Below are 17,410 nucleotides of genomic sequence, written 5' to 3' on the forward strand. Positions count from 1 at the left end.
CCTGTGGTGGGGATCAGAAGGCTTCCTGGAGGAAGCAGGTCCACAGAGCTGAGGACAGTGCACCTGGACTGAGGGGGGATGACACTTAGGAGGAGGGGGTCATGGGTGAACAGTGGTACAGAACCCAGAACATTTCAGGCTACAGGTATGTCTGGGAAGCTTGCCCAACATGTCGCTTAACCCCTGCCCCCGTCCCCAGACTTGGGCTCCATGAGCAGGAGGCTACCCCATCCATCAGTTAATATGGGAGTAGGGATCAGGGTGAGACCCCGGCACTCACGGTCCTCAGATTGGTTGTGCACCCCCCCTTCATCCCTTGGGACAAGAAAGCCTTCAAATGCAGGGTCAGGGGAGGGATCCTAGGGACTTTAACCCAGTGAGGCTGGGCCCTCCCGAAGTCCTCCTTGAAAGGGGGGGGGGGAGTTGGGGGGACATGGAATGTAGGTGTCTTTAAAATGGGGACAAAGCGGTGCTAAAGGCAGGGTGGGGAGGCCCGGCCCTCCTGCAGAAGACCCGTGAATTCTGGGGCAGGTCAGCTCTGCCCGGGGCTGCAGCTTCACATCCGCAAAAGCGGCGGGGACGAAGCTCCGTGGGCGAGGGTGGGACCGTCACACCGTGCCTGCTGTGGGGGCATTGCCCTGCACATCCCGCAGCCCTGGCCTCCAGCGAACCCTGGGGAGAGGAGAAGCGCCGCGGGCCCGCGGCCCTCACCTAAACCCAGCCCCCTCCGGAGGCTCCCAGCCCGCCGCGCCACCACGTGGCCACACGTGGCCAGACACCCCCGGTCTGAGGGGTTGCGGAGCGAGGCCCAGGGCCCCTGGAGGCCACAGCGGACCTGCCCAGCACTTCCATCCCCTAGCCCCATGCCTTCATGCTGCTACAGTCTGCCCTCCTGGGATCCAGGGGCCGAGAATGGGGACATTAGAACCTTACAGAAGTAAAGAGATGAATGCAAAGATTCCATTTTAGAGTTCACAGAAAAGGATTAATTTAAAATCTTGGGTGCATCACGAACTAGTTGTGTGACTTTGGCCACATCACTTCACCTCTCTGAGCCTGGAGAAGGGGGATGGAAATATCTCCCTCCACGGGATTGTATGAGTAAATGAAGTAATGTTTGTAAAGAATCAAGCATAGTGCGTGCCCGGCACAAATAAATGCCTGGTCCCAGCTTCACCGAACCACAGAATTAGGAGATAGATTACAGAATCAGGTAGTCTTAGACTCATATTTCAATAACTGACTCAGGACTGAAGAATGTCATAAAGGTTCCGGATTGTAGAGCTGCAGAACAATACTCTAATGCACAGGGTCTTTGCTCTGGGTGCCGAGCATAGAATAGGCCTTGAGCACACGTCAGTTGAGTTTTAGGGATGGGCAGACAACTGAGGCACAGTTTGTCATCATGGCACAGGCTGGCTCCCACACATTTCCTTGCATTCCACTAACAACACAGCTGTCACTCACTGGACACATGTCCCGCGCACTTGGTGTGCAAATACCATTTTCCTCCTCACCACAACGGCCCCAGGTAATATTGTCACCATACAGATGAGGATACCAGCCTGGGCCTGGCTTCATCTGACCCAACGGTGAGTCAGTCTTGCGTGTCCTACTTCAGTGGCTGACCCAGCTGTGCAGATCCCACACGTCAAGAGAGCAGAGGTGCTCCGAGAAATCGAAAAAAACCCTGGGATTCCATCTCTTTTTCTGTTGAAAATAAATCCGGGAAGTTATGCAATTCTAAGTACTTCCAATCAGACCACTGGTTCTACATCATAGAGCATGAAAAGCCGAAGATCAAAGTCAAAGTCCTCCCCCCTCCCCCCTCCCCCCTGACCCTATTTCACAAATGCGGAGCCTAAGGCCTAGAGAAGATCAGCGCAAGGTCGCATGGCAGGTGACCAGGATAATTTGTGGGACCCAGTGTAAAATGACAATAAGGAGACTCATTCAAAATTATTGAGAATGTCAAGATGGCAAGAGCAGAGCATTAAACCAAGCCCAAGGCCCTTCTAAGGTCCCACGGCCCATGAAGCCAACCCCGTTGTGCTTTAATCACACCATTTACAGAGAAGGAAGGAGCAAACACCCAGTGTTGGGCAGGATGGCAGAAGAGAGTCTGTAAGTTTGTATGTAATGTCATCCCTCTGGGAGCCAATTATTCTTGCAAATCCGGGCATTTCCCTCCATGGGTGTTATCATACCACCCCTGATGTCCCCAGATTGTCATGGCCAAAGGACTCTCAGAGAGGACAGGTGAAGACACAGATACTAGGACCCACCAGCTGCTTCCAAACCAGCCACAGGAGGTTTCTGTGCACAAGACCGCCAAGCATGCCTGGGACAGAGGCCTGACTGCTCCTACCCAATGTCCACCACGACAGGAGAGGTCCTCACAGGCTAATAGGGCCTTGCCCATCAGTGCTCAGTGTTCTGTGTTGGCTAATGCTCACGAGAGAGCAAATGTTCACTGATACCTAATATCTATCGATACCTAATGTCCATCAGTGAGAGCCCCCACCAACGGCTGATATCCACCAAGGGAAAATGTCCAGTGGCGGTAACGTCCACTATTGCTCAGCAAATACCAGTGTTTGCGGACAGCTAATTGCAATGATAACTGCTCTATGCATCGATATCTAATGTCAGTCCATAGCTCAGCATCTGGCAACAGCAAACGGCCATCCAGTGAAGTCACGTGTCCTGTGTTTATTCTTTTATTTATTAAAGTGCCGGCGGCTGTATTTATGGATGTGATTGTGTTTGTTGGGCCAAGCAGGAAATCCTTCCTGGGTTTCCTGTTCAATTCCAAAAGTGATTTCTTATTTTATTTTGCATACCTGTTAGTCAAAATGTTCTGAGTTAGGAATACACTTTACGTTTCTCAATATATACACGTATGTATGTGTAACATGTATATGTAATTATTATATACCCGATTCAAGAAGACAGAGAAAAAGAGAACATGGTTTTAGAACAGAAGTGTCAAGCCAAGAAAAAAATGCTCTCACGAGTTGCTTCTTAGAAGCAGCAACATTTTCCAAAGTTGAGCGATGGATCAAGGTATCAGCCCTCCTGCTTAGGTGAAGACAGACAAAAAGCCAGGTTCCCTAATAAGGTTAAGGACCTGACCCAGGGCCCCTTAAAGCTCTGTAACCATCAGTGAAGGCACAGGCTTGAAGCCCAGCTTTGCTGCTTACAGCTAAGTGGCCTGGGGTAAGCCCTTTAATCTCTCTGTGAGCCTCAGTTTCTACATCTGTGAAATGGAGTTGGTTAAGTATCTTACAGGCTTGTGGTGGGGAGTAAGCGAGCCAACATCACAAAACACTTAGACTAGTGTCTGGCATAGAATCAGTAATAATAAATAATATAAAATACTATTTGCTTGAAATTCTTTCTTTGTCAAACTTAGAAGCATGCTGTGACTCAAAACACAGGCAGTTTCTTTCAAGGGCCATCGACTCTCAGCAGGTGACCTCATAGAAGGTGTTATGCTCAGGAATTTGGCTGAAAGGAGGTTCTTCCCTCTGCCCCAGTACATTTCAAAATTGCCCTCACCGTATAATTTCTTTCTGACCCAACACTCGTAAGGGAACAGTGCTTAGGAAAGAGCCTCCTAACCATCCTCCTCGGGTCTGGCGGTCACAGAAGGCATGGCCAACCTGCTGTGATTTGAGATGGAGGGAAAACCTCCCACTCTTGGCACTGTCCCTGACAGTCTCACTCTGCCTAAAATTCCACCATTATGCTCCGGCTTAAGCTATGGAGATGAACAAGGGTCTGTGCGGGAATTGGGGCGTCTGCTAACTACTGGGGAGCAAGGGGTACCTGACCGCTGTCTTCAAATGTGATATACCCTAAAAAATGGTTTTAAGGGGCTACGTTATGATGGTTGCTGAGACGATGGTGCTAGAGGCCAGATCGTGAGATCTATAAAGTAAGTAGTTGAAGGAGGGCGCCTGGGTGGCTCAGTTGTTAAGCGTCTGTCTTCAGCTCAGGTCATGATCCCAGGATCCTGGGATCGAGCCCCACATCGGGCTCTCCGCTCAGCGGGAAGCTGGCTCTCTCTCCCTCTCCCACTCCACCTGCTTGTGTTCCCTCTCTCGCTGTCTCTCTCTCTGTCAAATAAATAAATAAAATCTTTAAAAAAAAAAGAGAGAGAGAGAAGGTAGGTGAAGGAGAAGTTCTCTTACATGTGCAGCCTTCTCTACCAGCCAGTGTGACGTCCTGTTCTATTGAAGACCCCCACGACCCAACTCCTAGTATCATCACCCTTCTTTTCGGATCTCAATTGGATCCAGATTTGCTTTAATCAACAGCACACAATAGAAGTGACTCAGGGTCAGTTCCTACGTTTTGAGAAGGCCTGGTAAGTTTCACTTTCACAATCTTGGGAGCCGGGAGCTGCCACATGTGGAGTCTTGTGAGACCATGTAGAGAAGCCGTAAGGCCATATGGAGAGAGAAAAGCTCAACCATCCTGCAGCCCAGCAAATCTTGGACCCCAGCTTAACAGGCCAGTGACGCCAACAAAATCAGCAGGAGAAGAACCAGCCAGGGGATCTCAGCCCTGCTTGTAGAATCGTAAGCAAATAAAACGATTGTTATGCTAAGCCATTATTCTTCAGAGTGGGTTCTTCCATGGCGATAAATAACCAAAACAATCCAGTCGTAGGCTCCAGAACCGCCAGTTTGGGTAGGGGGTGGCGGGTACCAGGCAGAAAGGCACAGTTGAGAGGAAACTCATGTACCAGGCGTTCTCGAGTTTATGAAGTGCCGCCCTGCACGTGAGCTCATCTCTTGTTCTGTGTGTGTCTCACGGCCTCCCAGGGGCCTGGCCAGTCTTCCCTCAGCCTCACACTCTCCTCCCAGCCCCTTACCCCAGCCCAGACCGAGGACTTGCAGGTCCCCAGACAGACGCACCTCTCAAGCAGGCCCTTCCCCTTGTCTCACCTCTGGTGCTAGCTCAGACCTGGAAGAATAAAGACCTAACCCCCCTGTCTGGCTAACAGGACTTCCCTGTCCCCCAGCAGCTTTCCTCCAGGCAGCGGGACTTCCGTGAGGGGCACCAGGGCTGGGGTGAGGCCAGTCACAGGCGGGGGCGGGGGGGGGGGCCCACAAGAGGGACGCCGCTCTGGAATGCAGCCCCCCACCCCCACCCTGCGCCGACCCTGGGAAAGGCGGAGCTTTTTGTTTCTTCCCACAGACTGTGGGCAAAGTCATACTTAGCACAAGCTTTAAAAATACTCTCCCCACACGCAGACACAAACCCTGTAATTCCCTTGACTTGCCCCACCCACCAGCTAAATCCAGCGTCGTGTGTGGACATGTGAGAAGTGGGTAGGGACCAGGGTGGGTGCTTGCAGGGAATGTTCTCTCGGGCTCTGAGCAGACCTCTCGGCAGTGGCTACACAGAACTTCCCTTTGCTAACGTGTTTTAAAGACAAGAACACCCTCAAAGGACGGGGGGAGGGGGCAATAAACGCTTCCCTGTCCTCACACCCACCAGCCTGATTACCTCCCACTTACCCTTCCTATCTCAGCATCCATGCCCCCACCTCCCCACGTCCTTCCCCAGGTGAGGTTAGGTGTTCCTCCTCTGCGTCAGCCCGCTACCTCGCCTTCCCTCCAGAGGGACACTGATCCCATTTATTTTCTGTTTATTTTTCCAGCTCACGCTTTACACCGAGGGCAAGAACTGTGCCTACCTTGCTTCCCAAAGGGTCCCTGGCACCCAGGCTGGCACGTAGTTGCTTGTCAATACATTCCTGAAAATCAATAGATGTGTCTGTTGCATCCATATTACTGACAGTGAAGTGGAGACCCAGAGAGGTTAAGTGATTTTCCCAAGGCTGCACAGCAAGCTCATGGCCAACACCAGCTCTTGAGACCTCCAGTTCCTCTGCAATAGGAACCTCCCTTCCCTCTCCCCTCCTCTCTCCCTCGGGTGGCAGCTGTGTGCTTCTGCCTGAAGCTGGGATGGGGAAGGAGTCCCCTGCGAGGGTCCCCCTCCAGCTCCTTGACAGGGAACCGCCTCTGCTCTGACTCTCCCCAGGGTGACTAGGTCTGTGCTCGGCTTCCCTCATGCCCCACAGCAACCCTACGGGCGATGGAAGGGCGAGTTCCCTCTCCTCTGAGCCTGCTTCCCCAGCTGTAACACAGCCTCCAAGATCAAGGGCTCCTTCTAACAGAGAGTCTGTGAACCCCCCATGAGAAAGACTAAAGAAGGCTGTTGTGCCTGCCCCATCGTGCTTGCAGCACGGCACACGGCACAAAACTTCACCAGAAAGACCCAGAAATCTCATTTTCTTCAAATGCACCAAAATTTCATTTCAATGTTACATAAGTTTCTAACGTGTGTGTGACTGTGTGTGTGTGTGTGTGTGCACGCGCGCACGCATGAATGGTAGTGGTGGCAGTTTTCAGGTTTTAAAAACAAACAAATCCAGATGATTCTACTGCATAATCAGGTTTGGGCAACATTTCAGAGTTTACACAGAGCTTACCCTTCACACCCATACCTCATTTGCTCTCCACAACCTTCTCATGAGGAAAGCAGGGCAGGGCTTGCCACTAACCCGTTTCACAGATGGGGAAAATGAAGCCCAGAGCGTAGGTGGCAGAACCTGGGACTTGTACTCAGAAGCTCTAGTCCCAATTCTGTTCTCTTCCCACTCCACGTAGAGTGATTCCGTTTCAAAAACAAAAGGAAAAGAAAAAGGAAAAGAAAAAAAGGACGAAGGTAATTACTTTGCTGAGAGACCTGCCCAAAGGGCTTGCTTAGCCCTGGCAGGGAGCCAAATCATTTGGTGGGAAGCCCATTTTCTAGGAGATGGGGGTGAGAGGTGACAAGAATAATAAAACCCTGGGACAAAGGCAACAGGATGCTGAGAGAGTGACGCAAAGGATTCGGGCGGCCCAGGGGGTGAGCGTGCAGGCCTCAGTGCTCAGGGTCCACCCCCACACACTTGGAAGCCCTACAGTTGTCAGAAAGACGCCACAGCCCCGGCCACTGGGCACCCAGGGGTGTTCCAACCCCAGCCCTATCCCTGGCGGCTCCCGTGGACTGCAGTAGAAGGTGGCAAATGGCTACCTAAGCGGGGCTGGAGCTTGAGTTCCCATCTGACAGAGGGGGTGCTGGGGATCCGTGCAAGCATTGAGGTGCTGGCAGAGCCAGGGGCAGAAGCCCTGTCTCTGACCTGTCAATGCCGTCCCTACCAGAGGGCCAGGCCAACAGCACGCCCCTTGCCTTTCCCCACCCCCTTGGCCCCCTTTCCTTACACCCCTGTTCCTGGTGTTGATGCTCTAATCCCAGGCCTGGGGCACAGGGGCGTGGGGGGCTGTTGAGGCAGCCCCACGAGGAGAGAGCAGAGGGGGAGCTCGGACAAGTAGAAGTCTGTGTGAGCAGTGGTTGTTGGCAGTCACCAAGGACCGCATTGCCTTCACATCTTCCCCTCTGGGAAAATAACTTCCAATCTTTAAAAACTAACATTTAGGGCGCCTGGGTGGCTCAGTTGGTTAAGCGACTGCCTTCGGCTCAGGTCATGATCCTGGAGTCCCGGGATCGAGTCCCGCATCGGGCTCCCTGCTCAGCGGGGAGTCTGCTTCTCCCTCTGACCCTCTTCCTTCTCGTGCTCTCTATCTCTCATTCTCTCTCTCTCTCAAATAAATAAATAAAATCTTTAAAAAAAATAAAAAAAATAAAAACTAACATTTATTCAGGTGATTTTTTTTAATTCACCAAATAGTTGTTGCTTATATATTGACTTACTTCATTCTCACTATGCCGAAAGATGTTTGACAGATAAGAAAACTGAGGCTCAGAGAGATTACCTGATTTGCCCAAGGTCACACAGGAGGTAAGTGACAGATTTCAGATTTTTTTTTTTTTAAGGAAGCTCTACGCCCGATGATATGGGGCTTGAACTCATGACCCCGAGATCACGAGTGCATGCTCCACCAACTGAGCCAGCCAGGCACCCCCAGATTTCAGATTTTAAAAGCAAGTCTGTCTGACTCTGGAGCTGATAAATAAACTAAGTGCATAGATGGGAAACACATGCTAACCATACAGAATCAGAAACAGAGAATCCTAGAGTGTCAGCCTCCTTGGCTCTTCCTCACAGTAGCCGAGACTGGGGTTTGGTGGGGACCTTGGAAGGGACTTGAGGTCCTGCGGCCGGTGATCCAGCTGCTCTGATCTGGGCTTCAGCCCAATCCACCGACCTGTGAGCAGGGCCAGTCGGGAGCAACGTCCAGTCCCCCCTGCTTGGTTGTTCTACTGGCCAAGGGCAGTTACTCTGGGCTTGGGAAGCCCCCTCAGAGAAACGCCCTGTGGGCCCAAGCCTTCATTCTTCCCCTTCTTAGGTAACCTGCTCAAGCCACCCACTCGAGTAGGCCTGGATTTGAACCCAGGTCCTCTGACCTTCCTGTCCAGGCCTCCTCCCTGCCCATCCCGGGGTCTTGTTCAGTATCAGGTGTACCCAGGGCATCTCGTGGGCCATTGCCAATTGTGGGTGAGGCTATGGCATAGTCCCAGGTCCCATGCCCATGTCCGTGGCACTTTTAACAAGGACCTCAGAGATTTAACTAAAAATGTCCGGTCATGTGGGGATACCCAGGCACGAAGGTAGGTCAGCAGGGAAAGTATTTAGCCTCTGGGATCGGGGTGGCAGGGCAAGCTGGGTCACCGTGCATCCCAGCTGCTCCTGCCACTTTGTAGCTGCAGCACCCCAGCCAAGACGTTGGAGCTCCGGGTCCCTCACCAGAGAGCAGGGATACCAACCCTGTTTGTAGCACATTCACACCACCCTCAGAGACCCCTCACATGGCCTGGCACACTGGGGGGCCTCGGGGAGCGCCGGCAACTTCCTCCACTTCCCAAGGCCGAGATTCAGGGCGCATGTCCCAAGATCAATGCCTGTTGGGTTTGACTGGGCAGTGCTGGTACCACGCTGGTACATAAACCGTCACTCTCTGTGTCATTAGGCCTAGTGGGGACCCCAGGGAGGTTTGGGTCATTATGTCATTGACGCCCAGCCGGGGGCACTGATAAGACCAATTAATGTGACCTGTATCCTGAAATTACAGAGGAAAAGGAACTAAAAGTAACCACGCGATCAGTAATGCCTATCTTCCTCCCGAACAGCGTGTAAAATTTCAGAGCAATTGCATGTCTGTGCAATTTTGACCTTAACAAAAAGCTTGTGAGTTGCTAGGATGGCATTGTTAGCTCCTTTTACAAAAGAGAAAACCGAGGGTCGGAGAGGAGGTATGCAGTTTGTCCAGGGCCATACATGCGGTGGCAGAGAAGAGAGTAAACTCTGGGCCTGGTCCCCTGGCCTGGCAAGAACTGGTAAGTGGGAAGACACGGGGAAGGAAGGAAGGACTTGGGAGGACAGGATCCTCCTGTCTGCCCCCCCCCCCAGAATTGCCCTTAGTAATAAAAGAATACGCAAACGAAGACACTGTGGGATCCCATTTGCACTGTTGTTTTGTTTCTAGGGGGTGGTGTCTTCTTAGAGGACAGGGTGGGAAAATAGGCTGTCTCATGCCCGGCTCAAGAGAGAGAACTTCGGCACAACTTTGCTGAAGAGCAGTTTGGCAATACGTACCCAGCGTCCTATAATGATTTCAAAATAAAAATTGTAAATGAAGCTGCAGCCCCAGCTAGGGAGTGGGTAGTGGCGGGGAGGGGGCCTGAGGGCCCCCCGGGGGGTGGACAGGACAGTAATATCCCATCCTATTGATTTGGGGGCTGGGTACACAGACGAGTTGTGACATTCAATGAGCTGTTCCCTTTGATACATGTGCTTTTCTGTATCTATATTAAACTTCAGTACAAAGGGGTTTTTTAAGGTTAAACCTACAGAAGAACATTTAAAGATGTGAGGCGATGTCCATACATATATATAAATATCTTAAGTAGAAAAAAAAAGTAGGGCACAAAATAGTATATATTATTTGACACAATATTTGGTTTAAAATTATATAAATATAGAGGCGCCTGGGTGGCTCAGTCGGTTAAGCCTTAGACTCTTCGTTTTGGCTCAGGTCATGATCTTGTGGTTGTGGGATCAAGCCCCACGTGGGGCTCTGTGCTCAGCACAGAGTCTGCTTCAGATTCTCTCTCCCTCTCCCTTCTGCTCTCTCTCTCTCTCTCAAGTAAATAAATAAAATCATATAAATGTAAGGGCACCTGGCTGGCTCAGTTGGTGGAGCATACGACTCTTGATCTCAGGGTCGCGAGTTCGAGCCCCACATTGGGCATGAAGCCTACACAGGTAGATAGATAGATAGATAGATGATTGATAGATAGATAGATGATAGATAGATAGATAGACAGATAGATAGATAAAATTATATAAATGTGTGTATGTGTAGAGAAGTGACTAAGAAGATATCCCAGGTTGCTAACAATGGATGTCTCTGTCTGGTGGAATTACGCCTCATCTAAACTCACTTCTTGGCTCTGTATTTTCCATATTTGCTATGATAAAGATGTATCACTTTTGAAAAAACACGCACAGAGTTGTTTTAAAAGCTAGCCTTCGATATTTGTAGGGAATTCCCTAGCTTATAAATATTTTTTAATAACCATGTTCTTAGAAAGATCCACAGGACAGAGATGATTATTCCCCCTTCAAAGATCAGGGAACAGTAGCCCAGGGGGGGAGCCACTTATCCAAGGCCTCACCACAGTCACCCATGGAGGGAAGGCTAACCTCAGGTCTCCCAGCTCCCACGCTGAGCTGTCCCCATTACCTGCTAACATGGCAAAAGACCATGCTGGGCACAAAGGGACTGTGAAGGTAACTGAAATCATAGCTGTCTGAGTTGGACTTCACATCTCATTCAGTCCAATCCCACCATCTCCAGAATGGGACCACCTGGTCTCTCCTTGCATACCTCCAATGACAGGGGACTCGCTGTCTCCTAAGGCAGCCCCTTCCATTCTAGAGCCGCTCTATGCTCAGTGCGTTGCCCAGCATTTTCATCGACCTCCACCTTCCTTCACCCATTTTCATCCTGCTCGTTGGGCTACAGGAATCCATATGATCCCTCTCCCTTGTGGCAGTCCTGTGGAATTTGGGAGACAACAATCTGTCCCTGTCCCTCACTCCTAATGATAAGACTTTAAGCTTCTAATTTTCTAGACCCAGACCCTGAGACCCGGCGAAATTGAATAACTTACCCAAGGTCACACAGCGATTTCAATAGATGCTTACTGATTATCTGCCCTGGTACAGCACATCCTGTTGACTCTGCTGATGTGGCTGGAGCTACCTGGACACTGGGGGACAACCTGGGATCCCCTTTTCAGGAGTGGGGTCTGGAAAGGAGACATATCTCGGTGCCAAACCTGCTTCCAGGTCCTCTGGGAGCCACAATCCCCCTCCCCCCACCCCGCACACACCGGAGAGTCCGCATGCGCTCCACCCACACGCTTCGCTGCCCGGAAGTGCTCCCAGGCCTCCCAGATCCCTCGGATGCCCCCGGAAGTCCCAGCGCTCCTCTTGTAGTGCCGAGGCAATGAGTCAGGTGGGAGGGGCTGAGGAAGGGAACGTGAGGAAGGAAGGAAACAGTTCCTGTTCTCTCACAGGGGGCTCTGAGGTGACCTTGAGCAAGTCACTTCTTCTCTTGGGATCTCAGCTTCCTCATTTGCCCACCAAGGTGCAGGTCCTCACCCTAAACCAAATCCTCGCGGATCCTGCTGTGAGGAGCCGGTAGGAGCCAGGCTAGGGGAGGGCTCAGACAGATCAGGGACCCGGGATAACCGAGGGGTGCAGGAGCTAGGGCTGTTTAAAGTGACCCGAGACCCTCCTTTCTTCCCTTCTCATTCATTCAAGCCTCCTCTCTTGGCCAAGCCCTGGGCCAGGCACTAGTGAGAGAGAGATGCATCGGCCAGGGTACCACCCTCAGGAGCCCATGACGGCATGGGGGAGGAGGGGCAGGAGGCAGGTGGAGAAGGGGGACAGAATACAGGCACGTACACCAACGTCTGCGGATGATAACGAGAAGCTCGGGGCACCGCGAGAGAATCCGGAGAAACGGAATCCGCTCAGTCTGCAAGATGCGAGCAGGAGGTGGTGGCCTCTGGCTGGACTTTGAAGGAGGACAGATAGGAGCTTTGGCCGGTGGACAAGACGGAGAAGGGCATAGAGCAGAGGCATGGATGTGGGAGGGCCTCCCCTCCTGGGGAGAAGAGTTTTCTACAGATCCCTGTAAAAACTCCCCGGGAAGGAGCCGCCTCTGTTTGCCAGGCTCCGGAGAGACAACCTGCAGCAGAGAACAGAGAAGCTGGAATAAAAAGGCCTTTCAGGTCTTTCTAAGGTTGGCGATTCTGAGCTGACCCCGATTAGAAGGAAAGCACAGTGTCACATTTCAGGACTAAAGAAGGATCTCGAGCCGAAGTTACAGGATTACAAAAGCCTCCGTGGAATCCCTATGCCTTTGCCGGGGCCTGTCCTGGCCTGGGGGCCCTCATCTTCCCAGAATTCAGCTCTCAGCAACCTGTTCTGAAGTCCCCCGGTGAGGGCCTGGGCCCCATACCTCCTGCCAGAAGAAAGACCTGTGAGAGAGCTGTGGGTGGGCGGCCAGGGGCTGAGCCTCCGGGATCAGAGCAGCCCAGCCAGCGCCCTGGCCGCCAGGACCCCCAGCTCGCACCCGAGTGGTACAGAGGTCCTTTCACGTGGACCCCCAGTTACCCATTTCTCCCCTGTCCCCCTTAAAACACAGGGGCAGCAATCTCCTTACCCCCAGTTGTCCTCTGCCAAGACTAGGAGCCTTTGGCTTCTCTCTCTGCCCTCAGGGACGGTAGGTGGGTAAACTTAACACCATCCCCGTTCCCAGATGAGTCAGAATGGAGACTAGGAGGAATGGGCCGGGGGGTGGGGGGCAACTCCAGGAGGCTAGGTCCCCAGAGAACGTCTGAGCTAGGGCTGAGGACCCACAGAGGGAGCCACCTCTTGCTTGCCTGGGTTCTTTTTTTTTTAAAGATTTTATTTATTTATTTGAGAGAGAGAGAATGAGAGCATGAGAGGGAAGAGGGTCAGAGGGAGAAGCAGACTCCCTGCCGAGCAGGGAGCCCGCTGTGGGACTCGATCCCGGGACTCCAGGATCATGACCTGAGCCGAAAGCAGTTGCTTAACCGACTGAGCCACCCAGGCGCCCGCTTGCCTGGGTTCTAAGTGGCACAATCACTTTTGATTCTTGGGTCCCAGTCCATGGAGGACAGAGGGCTTGCTGACGGATTAGACGTGGGGGTGACCAGCAGTGAGGGGTCAGGGCCGACTCCGGATGCTGGCTTGGCTGACGTGTTGGTGGTGGAAAGGCAGAAGAGAAAGCCAGGGGAGAGGGCTACATAATGAGCTAGCAGGAAATGTCCATCATCTCCTTTAAAATTTCACCTTCTGCATAATAGGAAAAAAAAAAATTGTAAATGACTGACTTAGTCAGTAGAGAGGTAAGTTAAATAAACAGTTCCATCCGTACTAGGCAGTATTATAAAGTAGGAGAAAGGGGAAAGAGCCACAGTAAATTATGTTTTGAAAGTGGTTCATAGAAGAGTATTGCATAACAATCCTAGTTTTGTAAAAAGAGATGTATGAATTTTTCTAAAAACTGAAATAGTAAACATCAAAACATTAAAAGTGGTTATCTCTTTTTTTCTTTTCTTTTTTAAGTTTGTTTAGAGAGAAAGAGAGAGACGGGGGCAGAGGGAGAGGGAGAGAATCCCAAGCAGACTCTGTGCTGAGCACAGAGCCCAACGAGGGGCTCAATCCCACAACCCAGAGATCATGACCTGAGCCGAAATCAAGAGTCAGATGCTTAGCCGACTGAGCCACCCAGGCGCCCAGTGGTTATCTCTCGATGATGAATCCCTGGGGATTTTTGCTATCTTCTTTGTGTGTTTTTCCCATTCTTTCGTAAGGAACCACAAGTGTTACTTATCTATGTGCTCCATGCTGAGGAAGATATGGAGTCTGGACTGACAGTTCCTTAAAGCAATAACAAAGAGTCTGGAGATATTTCTGTCCCCCGTGTGTGTGTGTTCCCCCCAACCTAGTTCTGTCATGTTGCGGAAGCAGCCCCTTGGCCCCAGGCGGCAGCTGAGTGTTTGCTTGTCTGGGTTCTAAGTGGCACAATCCCTTTTGATTCTTGGGTCCCAGCCCGTGGAGGACAGAGGCCACCAATAAATTGCATCAAGACCTCTGGCCTGGAAAGGCCCTGGGAGCTCACTCCAAGTCGGGTGAGGCTGACCTGCCAAGGCTAAGAGCCTGGAAGAGGACTAGAACAAGGTTAGGTGCTGTTGAGCCGGTCCAGGTGCACATGATAACTAAAATCGATACATTGTTCAATAAAAATGTGTTGGATGACTTAAAGAAGGGACAAGATCAACTTTGTGAATCTTTTGGATACTTTGGGACTTCTGTCTTCAAATGACAGGTGAATTGAACAGAATTATAAAAAATTAATTCAACACCAAATGCTAGTCTATCAGCTGCCCCCAGACTAGTAGTGCTCAGTCCCAGTAAGACCTGAGTAAGTCCTAGTGAGACACGCGACTGGCCCCTTGAGATCCAACTGAATCCTGTTCTTCCCTCGTGGCCGAGCCCAGTCCACGGTGGCAGCTCGCTTACATTCCGCTAAGTGAAGGGAAAAGGATGGAACCAGGGGCCTCACTAGCTGCACTCTTATTGCCCTGAGCTCATTAGTTTCTCACACTTCCCTCCAGAAGTTCTGCACACACGGGATGTCCTTGGACACTTGCCTGAAATTGGCAGAAAGCCCCTGACCTTTTCCTAATGAGAGCGTTATTAATGTTCTCTGACTCCAGAATGACAGCTCACTGCTTTTTTTTTTTTTTCCTTCCTTCCCTGAAAACTTATTAATGTGGGAGTATCTGGGGGATTTCAAAGTTGGCAATGACCTTGACAGTTTCTGCAGTCGCTCTGTCTGCGGTGCCCTCGGGCATTCAGTGGTATTTCATCGGTTCACATAAGCCTTCCAAGGAGCGCCACGAATTCTAGACCAATTCCCATCCAATCACCCTGACATCTTCTGAGCTGACAAGGTTACCATTTTCTGGCAATTACTCTTCGTCTTGCCTCCCTCTGTTCTGCACTGTGGTTTCTGCCCCTTAAAGTTGGCAGGGGCTTAGCATCAAACTCTGAGTCATGGACTCATGAAGGTCAGAGCTGGAAGGGTCCCGGGGGGGCAGGGGGTGGGCAGTGGGTCCAATCCTCTCATGTGTGAATTCATTTTCATTCCTTTCATCCATCATTACCAAGCTGCTCCTCTGTGCTGGGCCAGTGCCAGGTTCTGGAGGCACAGAGCTGGTGTTCCGCAGTCTCCCCAGCAGCCCTTGAAGAATTTGCTCACACTCACAGGGTGGAGAGACCCTGTAAACATATCCAATTCATTCAGAAAAATAAGGCTTCCGTAGAGGGCCGGGTAAAGTCCAGGAGAGGGGAGCGTGAAATGGAGAAGCCAGTTGCACTTGGTGAGATCAAAGAAGGTATCACAGGAAGAGGGGGGGTTTGGAATTTATAACTTGATAAAACGTTGAAGATAATAGTCGAGGGTGTGTGTCAGGGAGATGTGGGGGCAACAAACATTTCCAACAAAAACAGTGGCCTCTTGGTACAGAGCCTGGGCTCTGGAGTCAGACCGGCTGGGTTTGAATCCACCTCTGTGTGACCCTAGTCCAGTCACTCATCTTCTCTCTGCTCAGTTTCCTCAACTGTAAGCTTCACAGGCGCCTGCATGTAAGGAAGGCTGCCGCACACAGCCTGCAGTATGTCTCGGAGCGCCCTCTCAGGAAACTTTTCCAGCGGATGGTAGTCAAGTGCTTGCTTTCTCAAAGTATCGTGACAGTTTGTGACAGACTAAAGTAACGTGTCGTGAGGAGTGCTGTCTTTTACTAATTTGCCCAAAGGCCAGGTAGCTTGGCACCCACGGTGTCTTTCTGCTTTCAAAAGTGAGACTCTGGGGCGCCTGGGTGGCTCCGTCGTTAAGCGTCTGCCTTTGGCTCGGGTCATGATCCCAGGGTCCGGGGATCGAGTCCAGCGCCAGGCTCCCTGCTCAGTGGGAGTCTCCTTCTCCCTCTCCTCCCTGCTCATGCTCTCTGTCACCATCTCTTTCTGTCGGTCTGTCTGTCTCTCTCTCAAATAAATAAAACCTTTAAAAAAAAAAAAGTGAAACTCTATCAGGCAGGGGTCAGGGGAGCTTCAGTCTTCTTCGTTTTAAGTAGACGCCACACTCAGTGTGGAGCCCAATGTGGAGCTTGAATTCCCAACCCTGAGATCAAGATCTGAGCAGACACCAAGAGTCGGACGCTTCACCGACTGAGCCACCCAGGTGCCCCCAGAGGAGCTTCAGTCTTGCTGGGTCTCTTGGGGTGTCCATGGAGAAGCACCCCTGGCTGTTTGGTCCTGCTGCCCACCGGCCACACTCTTCTCCACAGAAGCCCTGGAGGGATGGGGCTCCTTTCCCTCACTGTTCTGTCCCTTCGGTCCTGCCCGATTACACACCTAGCGGGGCAGGGGATATACCTTTCTGCACAGATGGTTGACCCCATCCTAAAAGGCAATGCCGAGAGGAGATAGTCTTATTTAAGTAGCAGGGCCTGAGTCTGCAAGCCCCCAGCCCCAGCCCCTGTGCTGCTGAGAGGGATGAGGTGCGTTTATTTCCTGCTCTTCAGAAGAACCAAGATGTGCCCCGTTACCCTTGAACACAGTGTCTCTCTAGGTAAGGTTTCCCAAGTCCTCTGTCAGAGTCACCTGAATGCTTACTAACCTGTCTTAGCCTTACTCCAAACCTGCATCTCTGCTGAGTCAGAGTCCTTGGGCGGGGTGAAGCCAGAAATCTCTGCTTCTAATAGAGTTCCCAGGTGATTTGTAGGCCTGTCAAGTTTCGTAAAATTCTGCCCCTTGGTTCTCTCTTTCAAATAAAGGAAAGACTTATTGACAGTTCTGGTCAAAGGATTTTACAAAATTCTTTAGTTCTTTTCATGATGTGGGTGGTGTGTGTATGTGTGTGAGGGGAGTGTATATGGTGCATATATGCATACGTGGTGTGTAAGCATATGCAGTGTGTGTGTGTGTAATATATGTGTGTGATGTGTGTGCATGTGTGTATTGTGTGTGCGGTGTGCGTACATGTGTGTGTACGTGTGTAGTGTGTGTGTGGTGTGCGTGCGTGTGTGTAGTGTGTGTGGTGTGCATGCATGTGTGTGGTGTATGTGCGGTGTGTGTGTGTATTGTATTGTGTATGTATGTGTGTGCATGTGTGTAGTGTGTGTGGTGTGCGTGCACGTGTGTAGTGTATGTGTGGTGTGCATGCATGTGGTATTGTATGTGTGGTGTGCAATGCATGTGTGTGTTGTGTGCGTGCATGTGTGTGTC

General features: G+C 51.3%; 1 long non-coding RNA gene across 2 annotated transcripts; it reads right to left on the reverse strand.

Annotated features, from left to right (window-relative positions):
* Positions 1–983: 983 nt before the first annotated feature.
* On the reverse strand, positions 984–11,949 carry LOC112806196 (uncharacterized). 2 transcript variants are annotated; one of them, XR_012374477.1, is made up of 5 exons: positions 11,690–11,949; positions 11,197–11,334; positions 10,911–11,081; positions 5,711–5,770; positions 984–1,710 (listed from the first exon to the last, which is right to left on the reverse strand). It is a non-coding gene; the product is annotated as an uncharacterized lncRNA (long non-coding RNA). The 2 variants fall into 2 exon arrangements; XR_003203823.2 differs by lacking the exon at positions 10,911–11,081.
* Between the last annotated feature and the right edge of the window lie 5,461 nt (positions 11,950–17,410).

The sequence above is a fragment of the Callorhinus ursinus genome, unplaced genomic scaffold (assembly GCF_003265705.2).
Source record: "Callorhinus ursinus isolate GAN/ISIS: 27379988/994484 unplaced genomic scaffold, GSC_fseal_2.0 scaffold35, whole genome shotgun sequence".
NCBI lineage: Eukaryota > Metazoa > Chordata > Mammalia > Carnivora > Otariidae > Callorhinus > Callorhinus ursinus.